Source organism: Mauremys mutica, unplaced genomic scaffold (assembly GCF_020497125.1).
Source record: "Mauremys mutica isolate MM-2020 ecotype Southern unplaced genomic scaffold, ASM2049712v1 Super-Scaffold_100100, whole genome shotgun sequence".
In the NCBI taxonomy this organism is placed as follows: domain Eukaryota; kingdom Metazoa; phylum Chordata; order Testudines; family Geoemydidae; genus Mauremys; species Mauremys mutica.
In genome coordinates, this window is record NW_025423267.1 from 615693 (window position 1) to 634847 (window position 19155).

General features: G+C 50.8%; 2 non-coding genes and 1 pseudogene across 2 annotated transcripts; 2 read left to right on the top strand and 1 right to left on the bottom strand.

Annotated features, from left to right (window-relative positions):
* Nucleotides 1-4888: 4888 nt before the first annotated feature.
* TRNAL-UAG lies at nucleotides 4889-4980 on the bottom strand. Its single transcript is given in 2 exon segments — nucleotides 4889-4924; nucleotides 4943-4980. It is a non-coding gene; the product is annotated as a tRNA-Leu (tRNA).
* A 3677-nt stretch (nucleotides 4981-8657) lies between these two features.
* On the top strand, nucleotides 8658-8730 carry TRNAR-CCG. The gene has a single exon. It is a non-coding gene; the product is annotated as a tRNA-Arg (tRNA).
* An 8376-nt stretch (nucleotides 8731-17106) lies between these two features.
* On the top strand, nucleotides 17107-17296 carry LOC123359051 (annotated as a pseudogene).
* The last annotated feature ends 1859 nt before the right edge of the window (nucleotides 17297-19155 follow it).

Consider the following 19155-nt stretch of genomic DNA (forward strand, 5'->3'; position numbering starts at 1 on the left):
ACTTGACACCCACTGGGGTGTCCCTACACAGGTACAAGTACTAACAACAGTGGCTGCCTTTTAGCCTTAGATTTTAATCAGGGCAATAAATTGAAACAACCCCCTGTTAAATCATTTCTCAGCCCGAGTCCTTCACCCACATTCCCTAGAGCATTGGGCCACCATGTGGACGTTTAATTTCCGACCTCAGTTTCACACAAAGACAAAATTTGCTTTGCACAGATCCATGAAAAGCAAAATCTTCCTGTGTCTCTGGTCTGAGCCAGGGCATTCGATTCCAGTGAACCCTTCTCTCCTGCAATGGCGACGGTCAGACAGAGGGGACGTGGCACCTCCATCCCTGCCAGGGAGGTATTGGCTCGGCTCTTTCTTTCTGCTGCTGTTGTTAGTCCATGAAACATCAAGGGTGTAATGCAAGGCTGAGTTCATGCACCAGCCCCCTGAAAAAATTTCAGTGCCCCAGAGAAATCCTGCCGCCTGCTATTGGAATGATGTGCTGGAGATTTGACTAGGAAAGGGACTGTCTGAATTGTCAGAGTGGGGAATGAACAACAATCTACAGCAATGTCATTCACACAGACACACTCTCATCCTGCTCCAGCTGGAAGGGAAATGGGCAGGAATTCTCGCTGTTCAGCCCAGGACACACTTACACTGATGCGCAGTCATGAGTGTGCTGGGGAAGCTGGTCTGAGCAATTTGAAGTGACAATTCAGTGAGAACAGAATCATCATGTAGTGAAACAACTGGGTATTGAGTAGTTGTGGCCAAGTGGTTAAGGCAACGGACTAGAAATGCATTGGGGTCACCCTGCACAGGTTCAAATCCTGCCAACTACACAAGCACTGTGCTGTTGTTATTATTTTTCTAGTCTTAGTGCCTGAGCATCCACAGTGCAAACTGGAGCCAGATCTACTTTCACTCTGTCTACTCTTAAAACGCTGCTGTGGCACTGCTATAGCACTTTGGAGTAGACAGTGACTGGAGGGGTTTTCCCATCCCTGTAATAGCTACATGGACAGAACAATTCTTCCTTTTCTTTAGCACTATCTAACCAGGGCTTAGGTCACCTTAACTCTATGGGTTTGGGGGTGGGGGGTTCACACCCTGAGAGACGTCGCTCTGCCAGTGAAGTGCCCAGCGTACACCAGCCCTTAGATCCCTCTTGGTATTTCAATGCAGGCACTGACCTGTGACAGGAAAACATCAGTTCACAAACACAGAGACTGAATTCCCCACATTTAATCTCGCTGCACTTTCCAGAAAGTCACAACATTCAATTCATTCTTGCTAGGAGAGAGAAAAAATAAGTGACACTAAGTTTTTGTCTTGGTTAAATAAAATTAAGTGTTTAATTAATATAGTAAAAATCTGTACTGATTCCTCTAACTAACACCACAGCGTGAAATAGGAACAGAGACAAAGCTTGTCAGTGACGACTAATTTCACAAATGATCTTCCCATTATTAATTTCCACACCGCCCCCCATTGGAGCCTGCAGCCCCCTCTGTGCTGGGGAGTGAGAGCAGCCCTGGCTCTGGGCAGGGCAGCCCTGAGGGAATGACCCCAATGTGCCCGTGAGGCCCTGATCCAGAACCTCTGCCAGGCAGCTTGTGCTGCTCGGGCTTCTCTAGTCTCCAGCGAGGATTCAAAGCTTCTCTGCTCCAGGGGAACCCCTGGGGGAGGAGGCAGGGCTCCTGCAGGATAAATCTTCCTGCTGGCAGAGCCCCAGTCCCCTCCTCATGGGCACAGGGCGCTGCACACATCACCCACCACATGAACACACCCCTTTGTGGGGAGAATCAGCTCTGGGATATTGGGGTCAACCCCCCCACACCTCCTCCTCGCAAACCTTCTCCTGGCTTCAGTGAGGGAATGGGGGCGTGAGGGGCTAGTGCGGTAACAGCAGCAGCATGGCCGTGGGGCTCGGCCAGTGGCTGGGGCCAGTCGCCTGAGCATGAACCCAGCCGACCCCAGGAGATGGACCCGGGTCACCAGCCCAACCCACCACGCGGCTGCTGCCGCTGCCCCGTTAGTGCGCGAGCTCCCACAGACCACGCTGGGGAGAGCCCCCAGCTGCAGGGGAGACGCCCCTGAGTGCCTGGCAGGGCCCAGCTCCTGGCTGACCTGCACTGCTGGGGGTCAGGGGGCTGGGTGACAGGGAGGCGTTGGCTCTGGGATGGGACTGTCACTTCCCCCCCTGCCAAGCCAACAGGATCACAGCAAACGAAACCAGCTCGGCCAGCAGGAGAAGAGTTCAGTCCAGGGCCTGGTGCATTCTGGGAGCAGGGGCGGTGCAGAGAAAGGGCAGATATGGGGCAGCTCTGAAAACTCCGCACAGAACTGCCTGTCCTGTCCCGCAGCCCCTGTTATAGGGGGCTTTTAGCCATAGTTTTAATCAGGCCAATAAATTGAAACAAACCCATGTTAAATCATTGCTGAGCCCGAGTCCTTCACCCACATTCCTTAGGGCATTGGGTGTTTCATGTCCTGCCTCAATTTCACATAGAGACACTATTTCCTTTGCACAGATCCGTGAACAGCAAAACCTCCCTGTGTCTCTGGTCTGAGCCAGGGCATTCGATTCCAGTGAACCCTTCTCTCCTGCAATGCGATGGTCAGACAGAGGGGACGTGGCACCTGCATCCCTGGCAGGGAGATATTGGCTCGGCTCTTTCTTTCTGCTGCTGTTGTTAGTCCATGAAACTTCAAGGGTGGAACGCAAGGCTGAGTTCATGCACCAGCCCCCTGAAAAAATTTCAGTGCCCCAGAGAAATCCTGCCACCTGATATTGGAATGATGTGCTGGAGATTTGAATAGGAAAGGGACTGTCTGAATTGTCAGAGTGGGGAATGAACACCAGTCTACAGCAATGTCGTTCACACAAACACACTCTCATGCTGCTCCAGCCGGAAGGGAAATGGGCAGGAATTCTCGCTGTTCAGCCAAGGACACTCTTACACTAATGCAGCCATGAGTGTGCTGGGGAAGCTGGTCTGAGCAAACAATTTGAAGTGACAATTCAGTGACAACAGAAACATCAAGTAGTTGTGGCTGAGTGGTTAAGGTGCTGGGCTAGAAATCCATTGGGGTCTCCCTGTGCAGGTTAGAATCCTGCTGACTACGCAAGCGCTGCGTTGTTATTATTGTAGTCTTAGTACCTGAGCATCCACAGTGCAAACTGGAGCCAGATCTAGTTTCACTGTCTACACTTAAAATGCTGCTGTGGTGCTGCTATAGCACTTTGGAGTAAACAGTCACTGGAGGGGTTTTCCCATCCCTGTAATATCTAACCAGGGCTTAGGTCACCTTAACTGTATGGGTTTGGTGGGGGGTTCACACCCTGAGAGACATCGCTCTGCCAGTTAAGTGCCCAGCGTACACCAGCCCTTAGATCCCTCTTGGTATTTCAATGCAGGCACTGACCTGTGAGAGGAAAACATCAGCTCACAAACACAGAGACTGAATTCCCCACATTTAATCTCGCTGCACTTTCCAGAAAGTCACAACATTCAATTCATTCTTGCTAGGACAGAGAAAAAAATAAGTGACACTAAGTTTTTGGCTTGGTTAAACAAAATTAAGTGTTTAATTAATATAGTAAAAATCTGTCCTGATTCCTCTAACTAACACCACAGTGTGAAATAGGAACAGAGACAAATCTTGTCAGTGACGACTAATTTTGCAAATGACCTTCCCATTATTAATTTCCACGCTGCCCCCATTGGAGGTCTGGGCATCTCCAGTGTCATTGCTCTGCATTCACCTTCCCCTAGAATTGTTCTTGGACATTTGACTTCCTCTGCAGCATGGGGCACGGGGTCACTTGCTGGAGGATTCCCTGCACCTTGAGGCCTTTAAGCCACGATTTGAGGCCTTCAATAACTCAGACATAGGTTAGGGGTTTGTTACAGGAGTGGGTGGGTGAGATTCTGTGGCCTGCATTGTGCAGGAGGTGAGACTAGATGATCATAATGGTCCCATCTGACCTTAAGTCTATGAATCTATTCCCAAATTTGGAAAATTGTGCAGGTCAGAATGTGAATAGTGACCCCATCTCCTTCCTGCACCTGCTCTACATTGCTCCACAGCAGCTTCTCCACCTGCAGAGTCACCCCAGCATTGCAGTGCAGCCACCCAGGGTTCAGCAGGGGCCCCTGGCAAGGACAGTGGGTGCAGCTAACAGCCGGGTGTGCCAGCTGTAAAAAAGCAACACTCCCCCCAGAAGTACAGAGACTGAATTCCCCAACATCAACATCATGACCCCCTGTAGAAAGCCACAAGTGTCAGTTGTATTTTCACAGGGAGATGCAAAAATCAAGTGACACCAATTTTTAAGTTGAGTAAATAAAGTTGAGGAGATAGTTATTAACCTCACAAAAATGTACTAAAGATCCCTCAACATAACACCTGAAGATGAAATATGAACAGAGACAAACCTTGTCAGCAAAGGCTCATTTCCCAAACGATCCTCAAAATGTTACTAATTCCCACCCCTCCTCCACAGGAGCTCTGTGCAGTGTAACTGTTCTGCAGGCAGCTTCCCATTCAATGCTGTTGTGGGACATTCCCAGGCCTGGAAATGTACCAACGACAGAATTTGAAGAGCAAACCTGGCTCCCCGCAGCAGGCGGGATTTGAGTGTTTTGTCCCTGTCACTTAGTGTTTGTCAATAGTACAGACGCCAGGGGCAGGACTCCAGGCTCTGCTTGAGGGATCCTGGCACAGGGGCTGGTGGGGGAGAAAGGATTGTAGATTCTGACCTGTGCTCTGGAGAGGAGGTAATAAGTGAAGGGGGCATTTTTGACTCCTTCCCTCCTCAGGGCTGGAATTTTACATTCCACAAGGCCGAATGAGGGGGTGAAGCCACTTGGTTAATGAAAACCAGTGCTCCAGGTGAGGCTTGAACTCACAACCTCAGCATAGCTCCTCAGCCCTGCCCTCTAAGTACTGTGTGCTAACCAATTGTGCCACTGGAGCACCTGTTCACTGCTCTTCTTCCAGTTCCCTAGGTTGCTAAAGGTGAGGAGTGACTCCAAAACATTCTCAGTGGAGGTCAGAATGTGAATAGTGACCCCATCTCCTTCCTGCACCTGCAAGTGTTGTATTTGGTGGGGTGGATTCTTCTTAAGGGTTCCAGGCACCATTTCACCCTTTTGTTCTTCCCTGTGTAATAACAGAGCTGGTTAAGACTCTATGGAGAGTCTTGCTGCAGACCAACAGATCTGAAATCACTGATAACCAGCTCTAAGCATTAGTCCTGCTTTGGGACAGTGTCTCTCATGCAAGAAACTGCCCAGTCTGCGCTAGCAGTGAGGCTCCCTCACTAACAGCTGAAATCAGGGAGAGCTGTGTGAAGTGCAGGGCCCCAGGGGTGCCTGAACAGGGGGGAACAACACTCCAGGGCTTTTAAAAATGGGAGGGCTCTGCCTTGCCACTTTGTAATGACCGTAAGGGCGAGTGAGGGGGGGAGGGGACGGAGACCAGTGAGCGGGAGGAGGGGTCTTGGGGGATGAGGCAGCGTAGGAGCCTCTTGTGGGAAATATCTCCTGCCCCACTGCCAAAAGGAGCCCCTTGAGTGGGAATGGTCAGAGGCCCCACTCGGGGGCTGGCCCTGCTTTCCTACCTGCTTTTCAACGGCTGCTAAAACATCCCGAGCAGAGAAGCAGCAGGCCAAAATACTTTTAAGCAGCTACCAAAGTAGCTCAGTTGGGAGAGTGTTAAACTGAAGATTTAAAGGTCCTTGGTTCAACCCCAGGCTTTAGCAAGTCCTTTAGCAGCTTGTTCTCTGGAAGCACAGTAGTGCCTGCATCCAAGGTGAGCAGGGCTGGCTTAGAGCAAAGCAATTTTGGGGGCCCTTTCCATTAAAAAAGTTGCAATACTGTATTCTCATGGGGCCCCTGAGAGATGAGAGCTGTCTTTCCGAACATGGTGGCCCTCAGGAATGGTGCCAGAGGGCTGCTGGGCAGTGACAGGCAGGCATTGGGGATGAAAACTCCTCTGCACAGTTGAGCAAGGGCAGTACCAGGGAAGGGGCATCTGTGAAAGTGGCAGGGATTTGGGGGCCCAGGAGGAGGTGCTTGCTGTTCAGTGCCTTGGAGCAGCTGGACTTGGCCATGGTGGGTGGTCAGGAAATGAACATTCATGACTTTAGGGTAGCTCAATAGGCAGAGGGTGATTGGAGGAAGGGCCTCCTGGCCAGGGAAGAATGATGGGGCTGGAGTCTTGTTCTTCACATTCACGGTGCGAGTACAGAAGGTGGTGGAACTTAGACCAGGGAGGGCATTACTGGTGGGCTTTGTGCTCTGTGGCACTGGTTAAGGCTATATTAGTGTGTATGGTCCCCAGTTAAGGCATGAGAGGGAAGATCAAAGGCTCCCTTCCTCTGGACTGCATGATGTTTGTTGTTGGGGGGATTTTAATTGTCAGCCAGCCTGAGCACTGCTGGTCCTGTTTTCCCAACCTTCAGAGGAAACATTTTTACAATGAGCACTACCTGGCACAGGTCTGTAGTGAGGTCGGCTTAGAGGAGCTCACTCCAGCCACAGAAGTGGTTCACCTTTCTGCGGGGACAGACCAGGACTCGCACTGACCGGATTTATGCTTAGCTTTTGTGTCTTTAGCATGTTGCTTCTCAGATTCTTTCTTGGCCTGACTTGTTAGACTTTGACAATTAACAGGCCAGAGTTTGTGCACCTTCCTATTATCCTCACTAGGATCTGATTTCCAAATTTTGAGGAATGACTTTTTGCCTCTAATGGCCTCCATTACTCTGACGTTTACCTAGAGTGGCTTTCTGCTGGTCCTCCTATTGTCGTTTCTGATTTAGGGCAAACGTTTCATCTGAGCCTCTAATTGCGGTGGTTTTAAACGCTCTGCATGCTGCTTGCAGGCACCTAACACTTGTGACAGCAGCTCCTTTTAATTCCCATCTAACCATCTATACTTATGCCGATAGGTCGACTTTAGGTCTTTAACTTTGATTGGTAGCTGAGAAGATGGTAAATCGGGCAGAAACCCATTCGACAAACCTCTTCATTTCCTTGTTATTTCCTGACTTCTTCATTCATCGCCTTTTCCTTATTTCCTGGCTGAGGCGGCGGCCTGCCAGGGAGCTCCCCGGCACCTCTGGCTGCCTGGGCTGAAGGCAAGAGGCAGGCCTAGGCGTGGCGAGGGCCTCCTGTCCTGGAATGAGGCTGCAGTGCTTCCTGGTTCCCTTTTCCCACCCACACCGGCAGGCGGCTGCTGCGGGAGAACACGAGGGAGGCTCTGGGGGCGCTAGGCAGCACTGTGTGGCTGTCAGGGGAAAGAGCCGAGGCTCCCGACTCGACCTGCCATTGACTCGCCTGGCTCTGCGCGCTGTCAGCCGGGGCGGGCCAGGCCGCGGACGTGACTCAGGCTTGGGCCGCATGGCCGCGCTTTCCTGACGAGGCATGAGGCAGGCCAAGAGCTTTGCACAGGTACAGGGAAGTGGGAGGGAGGCGACTTTGAGCTGGCCTGTCTCCTCCGCTTCTCCCTTGCTCCTTGGGCGGAGGCAGGAAGGGAGCGAAATGTTCCCGGCTGAAGGTTTTGCGCTCCGCCTTGAGGATTAAACCTGAGGCTCTGGCGTGGCTGCTGGGAGATGGGCTTTTGCAGCGCAGCCCCCACACTCTTGTAGGCATCAGGTGAATCCACTGTGTCCAGGAGGGAGCCTTCAACGTGGCAAAAGGGGAACATCACAGCTCCCAGCAGACCTTGAGGAGCCCACAAGGAGCCTTCAGTGGCATCCCTGGGGGAGCATAACCCCCCCTCCTTTCCATTAACAGCTGAACTCACTGACCCATGATACCACAGAGACACCTACCAGCAGCTGGTTTGCCAGGGCCGCTGCCCAGCACCCTGCAGCGCTTCCTGCCAGTGCCAGAGCTCACCAGGCACTAGCCTGGAGCCAGGGCCGCTAGGCGCTGCTGAAGAAAAGCCAGCAGAGGGACACAGTGGAAGCGTCCTGTGCCCTAACACAGAGGTCGATTTAGCAAAACCCTCTTCTGCCAGCACCGGGCCTCCTTCTTCTTACACTGGGCCTGCAAGCGAGGGGGTGGCCGGCACAGCGCCAAGAGTCTAACCTGTGTGGCAGGAGGTGGCTGACGCCCGCAGCCTGCTGGGGAGCTCCCAGAAGTTATTAAGGGACAGAGACTCCTCAATGCCCTTAGTAACAAGGGTTTGGGGGTCACCGAGGCCAGTAAGGGGGTCACTGTGTCGGCCTTATAACCCTGGGTGTCAGGTCACTGTGCAACTTTGATCTAGAGCTCGGATCCCAACAACCGACCAGCAGCCCACAGCCTCCCCCTGGGTCTGCCCCACCTGGTTACTCCTTACAGGCTGACCTCACCCCCCTTCCAGCCCCACATTCGCCCCCTAATCAGCCTACTGCCACTCAGAGCCACAGCCGTGGAGGCGCTGAAGGAGGGAGGGGTGACTCTAGGGCGGGGTTCTTCTCTAAAGATGGCTGGCAGAAAGGTGGTGCTCAGCTCTGTCAGCGACCTGCCCAGGTGCCTCGCTGCCAGGGGATGCAGATGTTTCTGTAAGGCACATAAAGGGGCTATTTGGTGTTGAAGCAAATGCGAGGAATGTGCATGTATGAGAGGGAATTTCCATCTCTTCAGCAGCTATATATCAGGGCCCCAGTGGCCTAATGGATAAGGCATTGGCTTCCGAAGCCAGGGATTGTGGGTTCAAGTCCCATCTGGGGTGAGAATCTGCTTCTTCCCTGTATATTGCAAGGAAAGGGCTTTATTTTCAACCAGGGAGATGTTTGTTTGTTTGTTTGAGCACAAAGTCCTGGATCTTGGGAACAATCACCAAGGATATTAGAAGGCTCAGTCTGGTGACCTAATGGATGCAACCCCACCCCCATCCCAGGGCAGCCCCATCTGAGAGCCAGGATCCATGGAGCAACATTCCCCTCCTGCCCTGACAGGTGGGCTGTGAAGATGATGGTGGAGGGGAGGTTGCACTAGCGCTGCCTGGGCTGTATCTGCCCCAAGGATAAATGGAGGGGGTCATGCAGCCTGTGCCTGACACTCCACAGTGCTACATTCACTCCAGGAACAAGTCAAATCCTGCACCAAGGGTGGTGAATTCCCATGTGAGCACACAGTGCCCCTGCACACACATCAACTGCTGCAAAAGAGACGCAAACTGCACATGGAGGAGACAGCTGGTTTGCTTCCAGGTTGCTTTTATTTCCAAAAGTACTGACATGTGGTCTCTCTTCTTGTTCCGTGGGCAGAAACGCAATGGAGGAGAATCTCACATCCCTGAGCTGCCAGGTGACAGTGGCAGGAAGAAATCGCACTGCAATGAAATTTTAAAAACACTCATAATTAATTTAACAATGAGAAGTAATTAAATAAAAATAATCCAATGGACACACATGCCGGTGGCTTGTTCCAACCCCAGAGAGTGAGGAGCAGGGAGTGTGTGAAAGGCGGGTGGTTAAGTCTGAGGGAGCATATTCATATTTTGTATAAGTTAAACAAATTATAGCAGACAGCTACAAAATACTCCATTTGATAACATCAATACAAAATATATAAATCTACAAGCAATACAGCCATACACAGCTAAGACAGGGTGTCCACTTAATACCAGAGTTCCCACGGCCAAATAGCTGGAAGTCGCTTCACAGTCACTGCTAAACGAAACAACATTGTGCAGAACCAAGAGCAGCCCTGCTGTGCCATTAGGAAGGCCTGCAGGAGACTCAGCAAATCCATCTATGATTCTGTGCTTCTGCTTAGTAGTTACCAAGTGTGATCAATGAAAGGGTGGGTGGGTAGCTCCCTTTTTTTGGACACCCTGCCAGCCAGAAGCTATAAAATTCCTCTGAGGCCTTGTCTACACTATGACTTTAGGTCGAATTTAGCAGTGTTACCGCCATTTAACCCTAGACCCATGCACACGACGAAGCCCTTTTTTTCAACTTAAAGGGCTCTTAAAGGGGCGACTGATGGCATGGCTTACAGGGAATTAAAATCAACAAAAGGGGTGGCTTTGCAGCAAGGAGAAACACAAACAACTGTCACACAGAATGGCCCTCTCAAGGATTGAACTCAAAACCCTGTGTTTAGCAGGCCGTTGATTTCACAAAACAAAAGAGGTCAATTTCTTGTTTTGATCCATCTAGCTTTTATATCTTAGGCTGGTAGCAAACAGTACAGTACAACTACTAGCCATTGTCATCTTCTGATTGCTTGGCAGAAGATGGGAATGACCTGGCTGAGTCATTCCCATGTCTGTCCAGGCGCCCCAACTGACCTCAGTGAGATCAGCTAAAAGCAAGAAGTATTAATGCACAATTCTGTTCAAAGCCAGAGAAGTCTTTCAGCCTCCTTCCTCTTGCCGGTTTCTCTCCTTCCTTCTGTTCAAAGACAGTTCCCTGTACACTCCTAGTTTGCACAAACCCATCCACTGACCTGTGACTAACAATCTCTCACTGTTAACTCTTACAGGAAAACAGGCCAAAGAAAGTGTATGCAAGCGCTATACCACAGCCCCAGTGCTCTTTTCAGTTCCTTCCCACAGAACTTTCACTCCATACCAGTCCAGTTCCTTGCTGTTTCTTGTCTAACCACTGCCAGAGATGAAAGTAAGCAGGTACGGGCCGGTATGGAGGACCGGTAAGGAAAGGAGACTGGCTGAGGGAGGGAGAAGCCTGCCCCCTGCATAAGAATAGTTTAAACTCAGCTGTTCCCTGAGCCATTCAGCCCCCGGGGTTAGGAGCGGTTTCTGGCATTCTTGTTAATTTCACTCACAGTAGCTTGGGGGAGGGAGGAGAGTGTGTTTGACCATGGCAGGGGCAGTCCTCTTCTGCCCCCAGGATGAGGGGAATCTCTCCAATACTAATATACACAACAAATACAAGCATTTGGCTGCACATCTTAAATCCAGAGCTAATAAAAGCAGGTGGAAGGGGAAAATTCACTCTACTGTACTGTACTCACACTCACTCACTCTCTCTCTCTCTGGGTACATCTACACTACGGGATTATTCTGAATTTACATAAACCGGTTTAGCAAAACAGATTGTATAAAATCGAGTGCGCGCGGCCACACTAAACACATTAAATCGGTGGTGTGCATCCACGGTCCGAGGCTAGCGTCGATTTCTGGAGCGTTGCACTGTGGGTAGCTATTCCGTAGCTATCCCATAGTTCCCGCAGCCTCTTGGCATTTCCGGGCTGAGATCCCAGTGCCTGATGGGGCAAAAATCATTGTCGCGGGTGGTTCTGGGTAAATGTCGTCAGTCACTCCTTCCTCTGGGAAAGCAACGGCAGACAAGCATTTCGCGCCTTTTCCCCCTGGATTGCCCTGGCAGATGCCATAGCATGGCAATCATGGAGCCTGTTTTGCCTTTTGTGACTATCACCGTATGTGTACTAGATGCCGCTCACAGAGGCGATTCAGCAGCGCTACATAGAAGCATGCTTTTGCTTTTGCATGACAGCAGAGATGGTTACTAGCCATATTGTACTATCTACCATACCATAAATTGGTAATAAGATGGTCATGGTTACCAGTCCTTTTGCACTGTGCCATTTGCTGCTGTCATAAGTGCCCCTGACCAATCAGCCAGGGGCACAAAAGCCAAAATTGGGAATGACTCCCTGAGTCAATTCCTCCTTTTTGGTATCTAAAAATAAAATCAGTCCTGTTTAGAATATGGGCAAGTGTACTAGAGAACCACTGTATCATAAAACCAGAGAGCACAGCTGCTCTGTGTCAGACCCTGTAGAAATTATGAGCTGTATGCTATTCACAGGGGGTGCTCCTGCAACAACCCCACCTGTTGATTCCGTTCTTCCCCCAGCCTTCCTGGGCTACCATAGCATTGCCCCCCCCCCACTTGTGTGATGAAGTAATAAAGAATACAGGAATAAGACACATTTTGTTAGAATGAGTGGAAGGCAGCCTCCAGCTGCTATGATAGTCCAGACAGGACAATAAGGAGTGTGTAGAAGAGGAGCCCAGCATCCCTCTCCTAGTCCAGGGGCAATTGAATCTTTTTTTTACACATGAAGGGTGGGGGCTGATGGAGCTCAGCCCCCTGTTGCTACAATGAGGATGGTTACCAGCCATACTGCACCATCTATCAGGAAAAATTAGGGCCAGGCACCCTTGATTGACCTCGCTGATGCTAGTCATCATAGTTACCAATCCTTTTGCACTGCCCCATGTGCCAATAGACTGATGATGACAATGGATATCAGTCTTATTGCACCATCAGCTACCCATGGTGGGGCGGGAAGCAAGGATATTGGTGTTGAGTGCTGCAGCATCGCATGTATCTGCAGCATTCAGTAAAGATAGGGTGACATGAAAAAGAGTCAGCAGAGGATTGTTTTCCCTTTCACTTCTGGGGGTGGGGGGGGTTGCGTAAATTGCCAAGTTATGCCCTGACCCATCGCGGACACTGTGTTTGACCCTAGAAACATTTGGAGCTCAGCCAAGAATGCAAATACTTTTCAGACACTGCAGGAACTGTGGGATAGCTTGAGTCCTCCAGTCCATGAGCATCCATTTGATTCCTTGGCTTTCCGTTACGCTTGTCATGCAGCAGTGCGCTGAGTCCCTGCTATGGCGTCTGTCTGGAGATTTTTTAAAAATGTTTTTTAATTCGTCTTCTGTAACGGAGCGCTGATAGAACAGATTTGCCTGCCCTTACAGCTAGGGGCGGCTCTATAAATTAGGCCGCCCCAAGCAGCGCGGCGTGCTGCGCCGCCCTTCCCCGGTCCCGCGGCGGATCCCCTCTTCCTGCGGCTCTGCTTGAGCTGCCGCAGGCATGCCTGCGGGAGCTCAACCGGAGCCGCGGGAAGAGGGGACCCGCCGCAGTCATGCCTGTGGCAGGTCCGCTCGTCCCGGGCTCCGGTGGACCTCCCGCAGGCATGCCTGTGGAAGGTCCGCCGGAGCCAAATGCCGCCCCCCCAGGAAAGGGCCGCCCCACGCGCCTGCTTGGCGCGCTGGGGTCTGGAGCCGGCCCTGCTTACAGCGATCACGTCCGCATGGTCCATGCGGGAGCTCTTTCTTTATTTTGATTTTTAACTGCATCACCACACATGCTGATCGGAGCTCCACGCTGGGCAAACAGGAAATATTGAAAAGTTCGCGGGGCTTTTCCTGTCTACCTGGCCACTGCATCCGAGTTCAGATTGCTGTCCAGAGCAATCAGTGGTGCACTGTGGGATACCGCCCGGAGACCAATACCATCGATCTGCGGCCACACTAACCCTAATCCGATATGGTAATACCGATATTAGCGCTACTCCTCTCGTTAGGAAGGAGTACAGAAACCGGTTTAAAGAGCCCTTTATACCGATATAAAGGGCCTCTTAGTGTGGACGGGTGTGGCGTTTAAATCGGTTTAATGCTCCTAAAACCGGTTTAAAGGCATAGTGTAGACCAGGCTTCTCTCTCTGCTGCAGACAAGGCTCTGCATTCCTCCTCTCCACAGCAGGGGTTCTGCTCAGTGCCAGACAGGAAGAAAGCATGGAGCCTAGTGTCTGCAGCCTGGCTGGAGGAGGAGGGAAGACACAGAGAAAAATGTGACAGTGAGTTTTCACTTTTTCAGGCTTATTCCAATAGTAAAGTTTTATTACAGACAGTACTGATAGTAGTAATAGTAGTTTTATTTTCTCTATCTATGTCATGCAATGGGAGGGATCCATGAAGTACGTAGGAGAGGTGGATTGCTTGCGATTGGACCATATGGGTAAGAAATGTAAATTATTTTCACCCCTGCCCAAACCCCAGGACTCCCAGCCACCTCTGCAGCTGGTAGCTCCAGGGATGATTTAAAGGGCCCGGCTCCAAGCTTCAGCCAAATCCCCAAACCCTTTAAATCCTAATTTAAAAGCCCCAGAATTTAAAAGCCCCACCTCTTCCTATAGAGGCCACACCTCCTCCGGTTGAGGAACCATCCCCTCCACTGGACTCTGGAGTACTAGCAAGTCCTTTAAGTCACTTTTATCCCTGACCACTGCACACATGTGCTGTACCGTACCCTGAGCTGATTCCTGACTTTTATACTTACTACAGCCTAGCTGATCTGTGGTGCAATGGGTCAGCATGTTTGGCTGTTAACTGAAATGATGGTGGTTCAAGCCCCATCAAGGACAGCAGTAAGTCTGTGCTACTTCCTTGCTCCCTGAGGCCTGCTGGGAGCCTCAAAGGCTCCATTTTGCTTCCTCTTGGCCTCAGTGCTTTTAACGGGTGGCCCGAAGAGCAGGCTAGATGCCATTCAGAAACCCATCTCCCAGCAGCCGTGCCAGAGGCTCAGGCTTAATCCTCAAGGCCGAGCCCAAAAACTTTCAGTTGGGAACATTTCGCCCTCTTCCTGCCTCCACCCAAGTGGCAAGGGAGAAGCGGATGAGACACACTGGCTTGAAGATGCCTCCCTCCCACTTCCCTGCACGCTGTGCAAAGCCCTTGGCCTGCCTCATGCCTCACCCAGATGGGGGCTTGTCTCTGCATCTCCCCAACAGGGGAGCAGAGAGCCAAAAGGGCCACAGGAGACCAATGGAGCTAGGCAGGGATAGAAAAGACTTCTCTTCTCTTCTCTTCTCTTCTCAAGAGTCCTATTAATCTCACCCATGGGACGTTCCAGCACCGGGTGGGCTCAAAGCACCAACCTTCCCCTCAGCAACGGAAGGGGGAACCAGCTCTATCACGCAGAAGGAGGCTCCCCACCTCTGCTGCTGCCATCCTGCAGCCTTTAATATGGATTTGTTTTAGCTAATGTGCATTTCCTGAACACCCACCATGGCCAAGTCCAGCTGCTCCAAGGCACTGAACATCAAGCACCTCCTCCTGGGCCCCCAAATCCCTGCCACCTTCCACATGGCCACTTTTACAGATGCCCCTTCCCTGGTACTGCCCTCACTCAGCTGCACAGAGGAGCTTTCGTCCCCAGTCCCTGCCCATCACCCCCTCTGGCACTATTCCCGAGGGCTACACTGCCTCACTCTCCTCCCCGAAATTACTCCAATGGAGGAATTCAAAGCAAGAACCATTAACACACAATTCTGTTCAAAGACAGAGAAGTCTTTCAGCCTCCTTCCTCTCACTGGTTTCCCTGTACACTCTGAATTTGAATAAACCCACCCACTGACCTGTGACTAACAATCTCTCACTGTTAACTCTTACAGCAAAACAGGGCAAAGAAAGTGTATGCAAGCGCTATACCGCAGCCCCAGTGCTCTTTTCGGTTCCTTCCCACAGAACTACCTCAAACGTACAGTCATCAGGCACACATAAGATACAGTTTCACTCCATGCCAGTCCAATTCCTTGCTGTTTCTTGTCTCACCACTGCACACATATGGTATAACCCTACCCTGAGCTGATTCCTGACTTTTGTGCTCAATACATCCTTGTTTGTATGTGACTCTGTGGTCCAATGGGTCAGCCCATTTCGCTGTTTACTAAAAGGATGGTGGTTCACGCCCACCCAGGAATGGTGTTGAGTCTATGCTACTTCCATGCTCCTCAAGAGCTGCTCGGAACATCAAAGGTCCCCTTTTGCTGCCTCAAAACCTTCCCTCTTGGCCTCAGTGCTTTCAGCTGATGGCCCAAAAAGCGGGCTGGATGCCATTCAGAAACCCATCTGCCAGCAGCCGTGCTGGAGGCTCAGGCTTAATCCTCAAGGCCGAGCACAAAAACTTTCAGATGGGAACATTTCGCTCCCTTCCCGCCTCCGCCCAAGCGACATGGGAGAAGCGGACGAGACACGCCGGCTCAAAGACGCCTCCCTCCCACTTCCCTGCACGCTGTGCAGAGCTCTTGGCCTGCCTCATGCCTCGTCAGGAAAGCGCGGCCATGCTGCCAAGTCTGAGTCACGTCCGCAGCCTGGCCCGCCCCGGCTGACGGCGCGCAGAGACACACGCGAGTCAATGGCAGGTCGAGTCGGGAGCCTCGGCTCTTTCCCCTGACAGCCACACACACAGCGCTGCCTAGCGCCCCCAGAGCCTCCCTCGTGTTCTCCCGCAGCAGCCGCCTGCTGGTGTGGGTGGGAAAAGGGGACCAGGAAGCACTGCAGCCTCATTCCAGGACAGGAGGCCCTCGCCAAACCCAGGCCTGCCTCTTGCCTTCAGCCCAGGCAGCCAGAGGTGCCGGGGAGCTCCCTGGCAGGCCGCCGCTTCGCCTCAGCCACCTCTTGCCTCATGGCCTAGGCTCTTGGTGCTCTGCTGGTCACCGGCTCGCTTGAAGGCCCAGAGGGAAAAGAAACAAGTGCACACGTAGCAGAGGATGGTTTTGATCCCTTGACCGCTGGGTTATGGGCCCAGTACACTCCTGCTGCGCCACTCTGCTGGTTTTTTCACCTCTCTGCCACCCAACCGCCACTATCCAGATTAGTGCCTTACGCGCTCTCGCGCTGGCAGGCAGAAGTGCAGGCTGCTAGGCCGCTGCCCTGGTCACAGGATTGTACAGTTTCTACAGGGTAAAAGGGATCTATTTGGGGTTTGGACCCCATTGGGAGCTGGGCAGCCGGTTTAAGGTCGGGTGGCGTAAGGAATACACAAACTGCAATAGCCCCGATTGGGGGTAAAGGGCTTCGGTGTGTGGAAGGGTGCAGGGTTAATTCGGTTTAACACTGCTAAATTTGGTATAAACGTGTGGTGTAGAGCAGGCCTAACAGGGATCTCTGGGGAACAGACGTCATTGCTTTAAGAGCGGATTGCTTACTGTGTACATCTCTTCTGAAGCACGTCAGCACCTTCGGCTCTTGCAATGCCTGCTGCTTGTGCGTAACTGTTCCGATGCATCATTCCTACGGAGCCAGTTCCAGTTTGTTAGTCCTGCCTCTATGAGAACGAGCTATGGAAGAAATATCTGACTGGCTGAAGGGGTGTTCCTCTGTTAGTTAGAAAAAGTGATTGGTGAAATTCGGGAAGACGTTTATTTGTAACAGAAGCTAAAGAGGGCATTTAAAAAAGTTTCTTCATACGTTAGGTGCCACAATGAGACATGCATACAGTGTGCTGTTTGTCAGTCTCGCTGTCTCTGTGATCATAGGAAGATTTGATATATTAAATTACACACTGTAACCACTAAATATAGGCACTCTAGACGTTAGACTATAGCCGTGGGAGGTTGTTTTAACACAAAGTGCTTGGTCTCCCTAACTACGAGGATGAGTTAAAGTGCTTTTTCCTGAGTGTAAAGCAAGTAAGCAGTATTGCTTTGATGCAGTTGTTGTCTGTTATTGATGATTTTTCTTTCTTCCCTCTGGGGGGTAGAAGGGAAAGAACACAGACTGTATAAATTATTTTAAAAAACATTTTTTGAAGTTGGTGTTTAACTTTTGTTTCTGATGTGTATATTTAGAGAAGGGATGTAGTGATTGTAACTAATATTATTGCTTCTGTATTGTGGGAGGATGTGGGTGTTTTTCAGCGAGTTTTCCAATAGCATGAAGAAGAAAAGGCAGTGTAAAATACAACCGTTTTTATGTAAACAGTTGCTTAATTGAACCTCTAATTGCTTGAACTTCTAAGTCCACCTTTTAATGCAGTGTCCCTCTCTTTTGTCCTCCCTCGTTCTAGTTTAAAGTAATAGGCTCATGGATATTAATTCTGCAAGTTCTCTCCACTTTCCACTTTTTCTTCTTTTCTCCACCCTCTCCCCCGTTTCGAGTAGCCCCTATTTCTACCCCTAATGCTCTGCCAGTTCGTTGGTATGCAACTTTCTCGGAGCCTCTCTGAGCCCTTAGTACAGGCCTAAGGTGGAAGTCGGGGAGGAGAAAACGGGACCCACAGAACCCCTGGCAGGTAAGGGGACTGGGAGAGCTTGTCTTGGGAAGGAGGGAGGAATGGGGGAGAAGAGGCAAATAGGGGTGCACACAGTCTCTACAGTGGTGGAGAGAATGGGGGCCCTGAAATGAAGCGAGGGGATAAGTGGAGGTACACAGGACCCCTAGTCCTATGGAGATTGGAAGAACCTGGCATGGGGGGAAGGGAGGGCACACAAAGACCCCGGCATGGGGGAATAGAGGAAACACAGAGTCCCTGCCATGGGGAAGTGGGTGTGAACAGAGCCTTTGGTGTGGGAAGAAATGTGGGGAACTTGGTATGGGGAGAATAAGGGTGCAGAGATTCTCTGGTAAGGTCTGAGACTGGGGGAATTTCAGGGAGTCCCTAAAAAGAATGGGATGGGAGAGGGCACATAGGGAGCTTGTGGGAGGGAACTGAGGGGTGCTAGGAGCCTCTGGGGCGGGCAATAAACTCAACCTGTACAAACTACAAAGTGTGCTCCCCCCACTTCAGTGAAGAACGTGGCCATCTGTTGACAAAAAGGCTGTTTGCAAAAGGTACGATCCATTTTCTTTCGTGACCACTTGTTTTAAAAAACGAGTCATTACGACGTTAATCAGGGTAGCCGGGGACTGGCAGTAGGGAAGGTGTCTGTGCAGGAGAAATGGCCGGCGCTTAGCTAGAGACGTGCTTTCGAAAGAGATTGTTGGAGGACGATTTTTACAAGGTTTTCTTCCAATCAGGCACCGAATAGGCGGGATTGCTAATGCAGCTGCTGTCTGGTGCTGATGCTCGCTGCTTCTTCCCGCTGGAGAAGCAGGGGGGAGACAGCATAGACTTGCGGGGGGTGGGTTTGTATTAAACCAATGAATGCAAAAGCTTTAAAATATGACTTTTTAAATTATGCTTTGGGAAGTTTATAACAGCTGGTTTTGTTTCTAAATCTATAGAATACTTAGTTTTTCTATGCGTTGTTGTGAGGGGTTTGCTCACTCAGCCTTTCTTTTTATTTGTTTGTGGTGAGGGATTTTGAAAACCAGTTTAGAAATCAGTGGGAATTGAGTGTCCAGATCACTTGTATGGCTTTGAAAATTCTCCTACAGGCAGCTTTAAGCCTTTGCCTTTTCCCACTTTTCAGGAGAAAGAGACTGTACTTAAATACCTGTTACACCTCTACAGATGGTTACCGAACACTCTCCAGGGAAGCAAACGTGTACAGTACGTGACTCCGATGGCAGCTCTCTCTAGCTTTCATTCAAGACTATTTGGCTAGGCTCACTAACAGTTATTGATATTTAGATTGCTATGAATTATGGGTGCTGTTGTTTCAAGGGGGAAAATCGTGGCAATATACTTGCAAAACTAGAGAC